Source organism: Corvus kubaryi, unplaced genomic scaffold, assembly GCF_017639235.1.
Source record: "Corvus kubaryi isolate FWS band 111438036 unplaced genomic scaffold, C.kubaryi_AGA036_p1.0 37172, whole genome shotgun sequence".
NCBI lineage: Eukaryota > Metazoa > Chordata > Aves > Passeriformes > Corvidae > Corvus > Corvus kubaryi.
The window spans coordinates 401,673-413,807 of NW_024581047.1; the positions used below are offsets into that span (position 1 = coordinate 401,673).

Consider the following 12,135-nt stretch of genomic DNA (forward strand, 5'->3'; position numbering starts at 1 on the left):
AAGCAATGTGATTTAATTTTGTGGTTTCCAGTCCTGCCACATTCACAGAAGCACAGAATATTCAGAATTAGTCCAGAGGAGCAGAGCTGAGGGAAGCAAGGGTCTGCAGTAGTGCAGGGATGGGGAGGGAGAGCATACCCAGCTGAGGGTGATCTCTATACTGGCTGTGGGCTGAGCACATCCTGCCAAAGCACAGGAAACAGAGCAGGTAAGGGAGGAGAGGGCAGGTGTAAGAAAATTCAGGTGTGCAGCTGGGAAAGAGCCTTTCCATAAGAGAGCTGTTGGTGTCGACGATGTTGGTAGTGTCACTGATGGAGAAATTCAATCACTTCCAATGAGGGAAAAATAATTGTCTTTCGAGGTACAGTAGGTTGTTGTCATTTTCCTGTGACACACTCCATCAACTTTCAATTTCTAGTACAAAAGCCCTTCGTTCTTGCTCGAGTCTCTCTAATCCATTGCAGTGAGCACTCATGGCAGACATGGCATAGGCTGGGGGAGTCATCTGGGAACAGGAAGGTCCAAATTGTACCAAACTGAGAGGAACACCCTGACCCTGCTGGGTGCAGAGGGTGCCAGATGGGGGAAACCAACTTGGGTCAGCAGTCAGTGAAATATCTCATCCCCCCAGGTTCTGTAAAACAAGGAAAACAAAATGGTGAGGGGCTCACATAGCTTGGGTAGAGGGGCTTGGGGTGACCTCTGGCACTGGGATGCCAGGCAGGTTTGGCACAGAGAGGCTCAAACCCTCTGGGGCTGGAGGAAGCAGGTTCAGCGCCATCCTTCCCTCTGGTATCGGTGGTGGCAGAGAGGAGAGGAAGGGGAGAGTGCCCAGCAGTGATTTGGAGCAGAGGTGTGTGTGCAGGAAAGCCAGAGCTTGGCACTTCCCTGCCACTAGGTGAAATAAGAGGTGATTAGCAAAATATCCCAGCATCCCAACCACAGAGCCTTCTCCTCTAGCACTGGAAGAGGAAATATGTATTTAAAACCACTGCTCTAACAGAGAGAGGTAATGATGTGTTTCAAGGCAGAGCTAGTATCATTCATAAAGCCCGTGCTGCTTAATTACGTCTGCCCCATTTAGGAGAAAAATGATTTCCCAGTGAGTTTCTGGTTTGTTTTCCCTCTGTCCCGCTGCATCTCACCATGGCTCCACCTGTTTGTCAGGCTCTTCAGGATGCCTGTCTCCAACCACAGCTTGGGGCTGGCTGCCAGACCCAGGGACTGAGGACTGTCACTGTCACCAAGTGCCAGCCACCCAGAGAGGCCGCAGAGCTCAGGATGGGCAGAACGGAGGTGATGCCATTCTACACGGACCCAGGGTGGGGTAGCAGAGTAAGTCCCTTGTTCTTACGAGACAACAGTCAAGACTAGTTGACCCAGAGTCACAGAACCACAAAATGTGCTGAGCTGGGAGGGGCCCACAAGGATCATCAAGTCCAGCTCCTGGCCCTGCACAGGACCATCCCCTGTGCAGAGTCACACCATGTGCCCGAGAGTGTTGTCCAAATGCTTCCTGAACTCTGTCGGGCTTGGTGCTGTGACCACTTCTCTGGGGAGCCTGTACCAGTGCCCAACCACCTTCTGGGTGAAGAGCTTTTTCCTGATAGCCAACCTAACCCCCTGCTGCTAGGCACACAGCCCTGCTGTCCTTGCTGAGGACGCTTTGGGGACCCCAATATTTTCCTGGCAGGCTCTGGCACACTGCTGTCCACAGGTACCTGTGCCTGATGCCGGTTCCACTGGCCTCTGGCCCTGCAAGCTGGGGCTCTTCCTTCCAGAGAAGAGCTTTTCATGCTGCTTTTAAGCAGCCTTAGCTTGTGGTGCTTTCCTTTCACCTGTCAGCTCTAGCCTGACGTTATTTGGGTAGAAGCAGAGGGGTAGGAGTGTAGAGAAGCAAAATGGTGGCTTTTTTTTATTTCTTGCATTCATAAGATATTTCAAGTGACACACAGAGACAATAACGTATCACTCAGCTCGAGTACAGCTTGAATGGTTTAAAAATACACTTCTGAACTTTCCACCCCTGTTCATGCACAGGCACCATCCCTTTGGGGTCTGCACTTTGGCAGGAACAAGCAAGGAGTTAAGCAGCTCGGCAAGACGAGCTATTTATGGATGTTGCAAGCTCCCTGCTCTGCTCCCATACCCCATTCAATCCTCTAATTATGTGCAGTTGTTTCATGCTGTGTCTCACCGCACGCTCTCTGGGGGAAACCGCTGGGGCTTTGCCAGTTGATGAGGAGGGGGTGGGAAGGGGGAAGACTCTGCCACACGCGCCGATGCAGCCTGGGAAAACAAGGGATGCTGTGAGGTTGTTTGTCTGTGGGCTGTGGGGATACCAGGGTATGGCCCTGGGACCTTCTGGACACGGAAGCAGAGCTTATAAGAGCAACACCCCCAGTGGGGGAGTTACCTGTGGGAAGGAGGACATAGCAACAGAAGGTGTGGAGAGACTTCCCCCATCCCTGGGTTCAGTCCTCTGTGTCCCCAAGCCCTCCCTGTGAAATGGAGCCCAGAAGCTGCAAGGCAAACATGAGAGAGCAGCAGGGACCACAGGGCTTGCCAGCCCCTGTCAATGCTGCCCTCCAGACGGTTGCTCAACAGCAGTGCCAGCTTGGAGAAGAGAGTGGCTGCTGCCAGGGCTCTGAGCCTCCTCTTGTTCCCCTGGCAAGCCCGCCCAGCTGCAGACGTGCTCCAGGGTAACATGAAAGCTGCCCGTGAAAGCTGCCCCTTCTACCTCCGTAAACCCCTGCGAAGATGCTGCTCCAGCATCATAAGAATTCTAGTTAATCCACTAATAGTCTTTGAATAAATCGACCAAACAAGAAAAGAGACGAGAATAATCTCCGGTGCCTGGAGCTGCATGGCTGTTTCACTAAAGCAGCTCAGTGAGCATCTTCAGATCAGCAGCCTGCACCCATCACCCCTGGTGTTTCACACTCCCGAGACACTCTCAGCAGCTTTTCTGGCCCTTAAGAATGGTGACAAAGTGGTCTGGGGGAGGCCAGCCACAGCCAGTGCCCTGTATCCCCTCCACACTGCAGGGTGAATGGGCACTGGGAGGACTGGAAGGGACCAGCACCCCCTGCTCATCCAGAGGCTGGACAGGGCCAGGGGGATCTGTGCAGATCCTTGTAGGCACAGGGTTCAATACCCCCAAGGTTGGCTCTGCAGTCAGTGCTGTTGGACTGGTAAGAGCTGGGGGCTGTTGCTGGCTACACTGGTCTCAGATAAGTTGCTCATGGGAACTGGAGATGCCCAGATTCAGGTTTTTGTGTGGGTCTACCAGGCATGCAGGGCTGTTACCCGTCCCTGTGTCTCTCTTTCTTCCTCCAATCCTCTGCCTTGCACTTCCTTTCTGGCTTATCCTGACCAGCACCAGTGATCCTGCGTCTCCTGGGTCCTTCATCCCATGGAAGTGTGGCCCAGCTCTACCCAGGAATGGCAGAGAGAGCAGGAATGTCTTCTCCCTTTACCCTCCTCAAGCTGGACTAAAGGTTATCTACCCATACATTGCCCCCCTGGGAACAATGTTCAGACCCAGAAGCTTTCACAGACACATCCACATGGGTGAATTACCTGATCTGTGCTGCTCCTGTCATTTGAGCCCTTCCAGCCATCCACTGTGCCCCCAGCCTGCTCCCAAGCCCATCAGCAGGGAAGGGAGGCTGTGGCCAAGCCCCTGTGTGGTCCCAGCAGGCAGCACAGGCAGTTCACATCCATCTCCATCTGCCACGGCATCCGGAGGCACAGGCAGCCCCTGCACCACACACCTGGGCTCAGGGAGCCAGCCTGTGCCCTCCATCTGCTCCATCTGTGGGGAGTGGGGCTGGGCCACCAGTGCCCCTCCAGCAGCTCAGTTCAGCTCTGGACAGCCTTGGGTGAAGGCAGGGTCCTGGCAGTCCCTTGCCATGGAGGTTTAGATGCTGAAAGGGCCCCTCTGTACAGACCTAGTGCAGGAGGAGTTTGGGGTTCAGCCCTCAGGAGAGCCAGGGGTCCCTTCCCCTGGCAGCCCAGTTTGTTGGGTGCTGATGGGGTGCTGGGGGCCATTGCCATGGGCCCTTGCTGTGGAGTGGGGAATGCTGCCAGGAGCCAGAGGCTCCCACTCCTTCCCAGCTCTGCTCTGCACGGGTTTGCTGTATTCTCACCTGATTAGCGGTTTCGAAATACAGCCTTTGGCTTTGAGACCCAAAATAGACGTCAGGTTGTCTTTACTCCACTGAAGGCTCCTTAGTATGTAAATCCCTCCCCAACACAGTCGGTGCCGCACTGTGCTTCCAAAGGGATGGCACCTCGGGGATCCTGGCTTTCCTGGGGATCCCCACCCCAGTTCCTGCTTGGCAGTGTCCTGCTGGGCAGGGGCTTCCCCAGGCCCTCCTTGCAAGCCGTGGTGCAGTGGGGCGCTGGCACAGCCCCTGTGACAGGCACGTGTTAGGGATGGTGCTTTGCATCCCTCCTCCACTCCCCCCTTCTCTCCCTGCACTACATGGGACCCGGCAGGTTTCCCGGGAGGCACCGGGGCCAGCGGGCAGTGACATTTGTTTTGTCACTTACGCTGTCGTCACCAAATAAACCTAAGAAATAGCTGCCTTTAGGGGGGAGCTGGGCCTGGTGACATTCGCTTCGTCTTACAGCAACTAATGCATCCGGCAGCATCCCCAGGAACCGCATGCTCTGTGCCAAGGTAAACGAGCTCCGTGCTGCCAGCAGAGCAGCCTCCCAGCCCATCCCAGTGCTGGGGACCAGCTGGGCACAGGCAGGACCTCTCCAGGGGTCGGGGACACCCCATGCTACAACAGCCCCCCACGAGCTGTGGCCTCTGCAGAGAGCCAGGAGCGGATGTTCATTTAGTGACATTAATTGCTTGATACTTCTGCAGTGTTCCCTACCTTGTAAAGATTGAGTCAAAAACCAGCGCCTGAGGAACTGCCTCTATTAAACTGATGTTCATTAGAGCTGACTTGGCGCTACCTCATTAGGCTGCTGTAATTGAAGGAGTTAATTGATTATCAATAGTTTGAGTTCCCTCTCCTCATGCCCGCAAGGCCCTACAGGGTGTTCTTAGGGGGCCAGCATTCATCATGTGGCTCGGACGTGCCTCACTGCTGGCAGTCACAGCTTGGGTTGCTCTGTGTGTCCCCGTCTCCGTGCTGTGCCCGTCGTGATGCTGGCACTGCCAGCAGCGTTTTCCGCGTGGGTCCTTTGCGTTCAGCTTATTCACCCAGATTTGGCACTCGCTCGAAACTGTCTAAAATACTTCTGATGGCTCCCCTTTCTGCGGCTGTTCTTTAATGCATATATATTCTATTTGGAGAAGCTGCATGTGGGGGTTCAATGACTCTCTCCTGGGTGTGAAAGCAAAAGCAGAGCCTCCGAAGCAGCTGCTGCCTGAGCAGCTCCGTCCCGCAGCGCAGGGGTGGAGGGCACAGCCTGGGGGGGCCCAGCTGCCCAGCGGGGGCTGTGTGGCCGTGCTCACACGCTGGTTTTCCTGAGCTTGGACTGACTCCCTCGCACAGACACGTGCTGCTGACTCAGTCACACCTCTGCTGTTTTTAGAGGCGGCCTTCCAACACCCTTCCTCATTCAGCAGAAACCAGGGAGATGCTGTGCTTCCCCAAGCCAGCCTGAAAACACATCCCCTGCACTCAGTTGCAGCTTTTGTGCTGCTCATCCTGACCCTGGCCTGCTGGAAATGGGACAGGCGTGGGTTTTGGGGTGAGAGGACGCCCCTGGCAGAGACAGGTCTGTGCTCAGCCTTCCTGCCATAGAGATCTCTGCCTTCTGCCCTGTCCTGCCCTCAAGTTTGCCCTCATGTAGCCCTCCTGCCAGGAACAGAGTGCCCAGAGCATCCTCAGGTACCCCCAGGAGCTGATGGTCCATTGCTACACCCAGAAGACCACGGGTGACAGGGACGTGATGATTCTGCAGCAGGCAAGCTAGGAATGGAAGAAATGATCCTCTCCATACCTGCATCCTCACACGTCCATGAGGGCACAAGCAGGGCTCAGAAAGCCAGAAGGTAGGGGTGCCACAGGCCATCTATCTGCTGCCAGACGTTTTTTTAGGCAAATGCTACTCCCCTGCCCCAGCTCAGGGTCTGTGCTGCATCACAGGTGACAGCACAGACAGCGAGGTGGGAGGTAGACAAGGCAGGAGGAAGCTGTTGCTCCCCAACTTCGTTAGCTTTAACTAACGAGCTGTTTATAGGAGTGACATGACACCTGCTTTCCTCTTTATAAATTCAATAATTTATGAAAGGTATTAAAGGCAAAACAGCCTCCCGGATAAAGCCTGTGATGCGTGTACGCTGGGTATTAGCCAGACGGGACAATGAGCTACACTTGAATAACACACGAAGATATTTACCCTCTCCCTCTATAAATTATTAAGGGGCTTTTTTGCACATAATTACATGAGCTTTTATGTTTCTCACTCCCTGCTTTTAATCCTTTTTGGAATGGTGCCAGTCACTTATAACAGGAGCTGAGCAAACAGCAACCGCTATGGCTGGGTTTGGGGTTGGGTTTGGGGTTGCTGCAGATGATGGAGATGCAGGAAAGGGCATGGGTGTGAGCCCATCCTGCTTGGCACGTGGCACAACACCACAGGGAGGGACACCAAATGGCGCCAGCCCTGTGGGGCTGGAATGGGCTTTGGCCCCAGCATGAGGTGCTTTTCCTCTGGCGTGGGTTCGGGGAGGTGGCCATGAGAAAGTGCAAAGCAGGCTCCAGTGTTTTAAATGCCCTCCAACTGTGCATGTAAATCAATTATATGCAGATGTAATTGGGCATGCAAATGTCTCTAGGAGGCTGTTTACATGTGCAGTGTACATTAGGGGAGCACGTATGTGTGCAAAAGAACACTGAGGATATTAGTAATAATTACACCCTGAGAGTGTCCTGGTGCTGGGTCTGCTACTTCTGCTTCTCCAGCTCTGGCCTTCAGGGAGCAGAGCTCCCTCCTTACCCTGCCCCATGCCAGACCCACCCCCCCGTTTCCCTGACTGATGTGTTTGCTCCCTGGCCTGTGCCCAGCAGTGCAGCTCAGCTCCCTCCCCTGCTCCCCAGCATCGCCTCTCCCCATGCCACTTGCCGGTATGGCTGCAGCCCCAGCTGAGCCATGCCCATCTTGGCCTGCCGCACCAGGCAGGGACCAAGCTTCTTTTAAACATTAAGATGAGGAGCCCATTTCATCCCCTCCAGGCACCCTGACCCCTTTCTCTTAGTTGGCAAGCATTTGTGAGTCAGCCCCAGCGGGATGGCTCCCACATCACCTTCCTGTCCTCCATGCCCAGCACAGCCTTTGCTTTTTCAGTGTGAGCAATTGACAGGACTCTCCTGTCCTCCATACTCACAGCTCTCTCCAAGCCCTCTCTCCTTTGTGCCAAATTCTTTAATCATTGCTCTTTGTCCTGTTGTACAGCTCCTATTCTTACACCAAGCTGTTAAAAAGCTGTCACTGTCATAAATTCCTTGTCCCAGAAATTATCTTTGATCTCTTGAACGTGGGCTACAATAGGCACCGAGGTGCTTGATATTATTAATACCTTCTATATATGTGTCAATGAGCTTAAGAACTTAATGGAGCCTTTTCCCTCAGCCCTTCACGCCGCGTGTTTGGGCTGCTTGACAGAGCAGTCAAGCTATCAGTGCTTGACTCAGGCTGACATGAGGACATGTGGCCTCTCTCTGTTCCAGAGCGCTGCATAGAAAGGCCTAATTTCCACACCCAGAATTCAAATGGGTTGGGCTGCTGACAGTGCCCTGGCAGAGATGTGGGGGAGCTCAGCTGGGGCAGACTCTGTGTGCCAGCAGCTTATCCCAATCTTCAGTAGCACTTGCTTGAGAGGGCCTACAGAAAGGCTTTTGTTCTGCTCTTTATCCCTGTTCTCCAGAGCTTCATGGAGGTCATGTCATGATTTGAGATGTGCAAGGCATGAGCACAGCATCTCCTACCTCTCACCTCCCTTTCAGTTGGACAGAGAGCTGGAGATGGGTCCAGCCACGTGCCTGCAGCCTCCAGCAGGCGAGGCTGTGGTGGGGAACCGTGGAGGGTTCCCCTCCATGGCCTCACAGCCCCAGCCCATGTCCAGGGTGACGTTCTATGGCTCCTGCCACTGCTGTCCCAAGTGAATGGCTGGTGGTTGAAGAATTTTTGGATCATTCTGCTCCAAATCAATAAGCTGACCAGAGCAGGGAGCAGTACAAGACAGTACAGAAAGCATTATGATAATACTTGATAAGGATCCTCAGTTCCACTGAGGAGCAGCCATACAATGCAGAATTTGGATTCCCTCCAGCTGATAATGAGAAGCCACTGGACTGACAGCCTGCTGTGAGGAGGCATCAGCACACATCCAGATGGCCGTGGGGAAGGGGGAGCAGGAATATCCTGCCTTGCCTCTTCGTCCCACTCCCCCCACACACCCTGAAATGTCACCACCTCCAAGAGAGAACGTGATCTGGGAGCACGTTTCTCCCTGACTGCATCTTCAGGAGCCCGGTGGAACAGCCATCCTCAGGAACAAGGGTTCCTCAGGAACAGGTCCTGCTGCCAGCAGTGCTGAGGAGGGCAGGGGACGTCTGTGTCCATGTGTTGTGCAAGGCATGCACGAGACATCAGGGTGGCCTTCCCCTCCCTGTCCTAAGCAGCCAGGAGTTTATGGTACCTTCTCCAGGGACTGGTTAGGACTGGGCAGGATCAAGGAACTGGTTGCTGGTCGAGCTCAGGGTATGTGCGAGGTACCCTCCCCTCCGGATGCGCAGGGGCAGAGCCGGCACAGACCCTCCCCCTGTCCCTGCTGCCAAAGGGAGGAGGCTGGAGGGGCAGACAGCCGATCTGGCGTTCCCAGAGCCAGTGCTGGCAGTACTTCAAGGTGTGGTACATCTTATCTCTGCCTGGCATTTGCATGGATTTTCTCAGCTCAGCTTGTTACGAGGAAAGTGTGAAAATCTGAAAGAAAAGGAATGATAATAATAATGGGAGTAATTAAAATCCACCTCCCTCCTGCCAGCTCGGCCCTTCCTAGACCAATTGTGGGATTCCTGGACACGTGCGCTGCATCCAAAGGAGACGAGAATGTCCCAAGTCTCTCCCTTGAGGGGCAGCTCCGTTCCCCACTGCCCAGGTCCCTTATGCAGTGTGCAGGTGCTGCCTCTCCAGGAGGGAGCTGAGAGCAGGGATAAACTCCTGCCTCCTGCCAACAGAAGGGAACCATCTGCCACAGCCCGTTATCATCTGAGGATGGCAGTGGCAAAGAGCTGGAGCATCTGTCTGAGGGACGAGCCCCCACAGATGGACACCCAAATGTTCTTGCCATTCCCTGCAGGTTTTAAAGAGGAACATGTTCAACGCTGTGAGCCGAGCTGCTCTGCAGCGTCCCGGGGCTGCATGGAGGTCAGCACAGGATAGTGGCACCTGGAGGGCTGGGCACTTTGGGTCACTCCATGCTGCAAAAAGGAGGTTGACTCAGTTGAGCAGGGTTGACCCACAACAGCTGGAGTTGGTCTCTACAGCACGGGGGAGTCCAGTAAAGGTGATGGGAGAGGGAAAAAAGGCATGTTTGCTGCAAAGCTGTCAGCTGCACATAGCTACAGGCTGTTAGCAGGGACAGGAGGGGATGGTACTTCCAGTGAGGTTTGGCTGTGTGCTTCTGACTGTCCCCTGCACACTGTCACCCATGCTGCAGCACCTCAGGGACATTAGCAGTAAGCTCACCAGTCATGACAGATCAGTAACTGCAGAAACATGGGAGCCTTTGGGGCTTCCGAGCGGGGGCCAGTGCAGTTCCTCTGGCAGAGATCAGCAGGGTTCATTGCTGCCAGGATCTGCCTTTGTCCAAAGTGTCCTTGAGACTGTTGGGGTGAGGAAGTGTTGCCCATGAGGTGGGGTGAGAGTTAAAAGAGGGAAAAATCCAAATGGCAGTGCTGCTCCTTGGGCAGGTTGGTTGTACTGGCTCCTCTTACACCCTGGCACTGTGGGCAAGGGCCTTCGTGCTCTAGCTGAGAGAGCAGCTTTTAGGTGATGTTTTTTTCTCTCTGCACTCTCCATCATTCCCATCGCCTCTCCCTACTGCTGTCCAAAATGCACAGTGTAGCTGTCAGAGCAACCCAGGGCTGTGCCCCGCTGCCATGCCTGGGGCATCCGTGCTGCCCTCACCTCTCCTGACACCCCTGGTTCCTCCACCCAGGTCCAAAATCATGGAGCCACAGAATGGTTTGCATTGGAAGAGATCTCAAAGATCCTTTAGTTCCAAACTCCTGCCGTGAGCAGGGACACCTTCCACTTAGACCAGGTTGCTCAGGGCCTCATCTAAGCTGGCCTTGGACACTTGCAGGGAAGGGAATCACACACTGAGGGTACACAAAAGGCAGGGTGTGTACGGATGCCCAAAAGCTCATGCCTGCCCCTGCACGCCCACTCCCCCGTCCTCTGCCACTCGCCTCTCTCCCAGGGTGGGGATGGCCGTCGGAGCCGAGGTGGGAAAGATGGTCTTGGAAGGCCCCCTGCTTCCAGGCAGTGCATAGCATCACTCTCACACGCCGCCAGTGCTGCGTGCATGGCGTACTTGCCGTGTCTTTGTGGAAGGGCTGAGGTGAAATTTCCCCCCTCACACACCCACAATGCCAGGAATTATTCCCGAGTGTTACTATTGAATACTCGGTGCCCTGCACTTTAGAGGGGCTTTAACGGGGGTGCGGGAGCATTCGAAACGGCATTCAGAGCTTTTAGCCTGTCTTTTGTCCTCTGTTTGTTTTTTTGTGGCCGCATTCAGATTGCCGGCTTTGTCTGTGTTTGTGAAGTGCTATTAGCATCGATGGCATTGCTGCCATAGCCGTAACAATAAGAGGCATCGATCCGCACTGAGTAAAGGTCTGAGGACCACTGAGAGGGGCCAGGCTGAGTTTCCTTGATGGCAGGAGGAGAGCTCGTGCAGGCACATACGTGTTGTCACCCCACTGTGTTTCTTGCCACGAGGATCCTGTGCCCAGGCCCACGCAGGGATACACACCTGACGGGTACCCGCTCTCCCAGCCGAGCCGGGGTGTGTGCCTGTGGGAGCCGAGGAGTGGGCAGGAGTGGGAGCAGAGAGCTGGAGTGATTCAGCCCTCAGCTGGCGAGTTCACCATGCCCACCCTTTGTTTATTCCCGCTCTTCTCAGAAGCTCGACTGTGCCAAGCAGGAGGATAACGGGGCTCCGGGGAGGCAGCAGCCTCTGCTTGAGTGCCAGGAGTGGCTCGAGCTGCCCGGGACTTGCTCGTAGCAGGGGACTGCAGGGACATGAGCTTGGGATGGCCTCTCCTGTGCTCCATGGCAGGCTGGGGGGAGGCCATCGCACAGGAGAGGCTTGGGGCCAGCTCAAAAGCTCCCATTTGCCGAAAGAGCCGTTCAAGGGAAGGCTCATGGGACCCAATGAAGGGACTTGTGGCCCCAGTCCGGGCTTCTGCAAAGGGCCCTGGTGCCCCTTGCCCTGGGTCCGCTTTAGCTGGCAGCGAGGGACCGCTGGGTGAAGGCAGGGCAGAGCAGGAAGAAGCACCCCAGGAGAGCCCAGCCGAGAGGAAGCAGCAAGGGAAGGTCCACATTACAAGCAAAGTTTGTGTCCATTACTGCTGGAGAAATCGGCCTCAGCTGCGAGAGCCAGTGCTGGGCAAATCTAATGCTGCTCGATGAAGAGTGTCCATTACGGAAGGGGTGAAGTGATGGGCAGTGCTCGGGAAGTCGTGCACTTAGTCCTGAATGAAAGGCCACCAGCTCAGCATGCGCCGGAGCCTCCGAGGGGGCCTTGGGGATCACTAGGTCCCCGACCTGTCCTCAGAGGCATCGCCTCACCACTTGTAGCCCTTTCCCTCTTATGTGCCGGTGCCGGCGTCGGGGGGACGGTGTAAAGAGGAACAAAACGCTGTGCTGAGGTAGCTGCTGTAGGACGAACGCTCCGGAATCCCCAGGGTAGCCCGGCATCGTCCCTCGGCAGACGCGGACAGGGCTGGGCACCGACGCGACGGTGACGGGCAGAGCTGGTCCGTCCTCTGCGGGCAGCGAGGCTGCTCCGGCGGCGGCGGCGGGGCGGGGGCTGCGGGGGCCCCCATCCACCGAAAGGCCCCGGTTCGCGGGGGAGCCATCCCCGTTCCCCCC

At 55.4% G+C, this 12,135-nt stretch overlaps 1 protein-coding gene across 3 annotated transcripts in view; it reads left to right on the forward strand.

The window, feature by feature from the left end:
- LINGO1 (leucine rich repeat and Ig domain containing 1) overlaps positions 1-12,135 on the forward strand; it is a 153,305-nt gene that overhangs the window by 124,186 nt on the left and 16,984 nt on the right. The window lies entirely within an intron of this gene.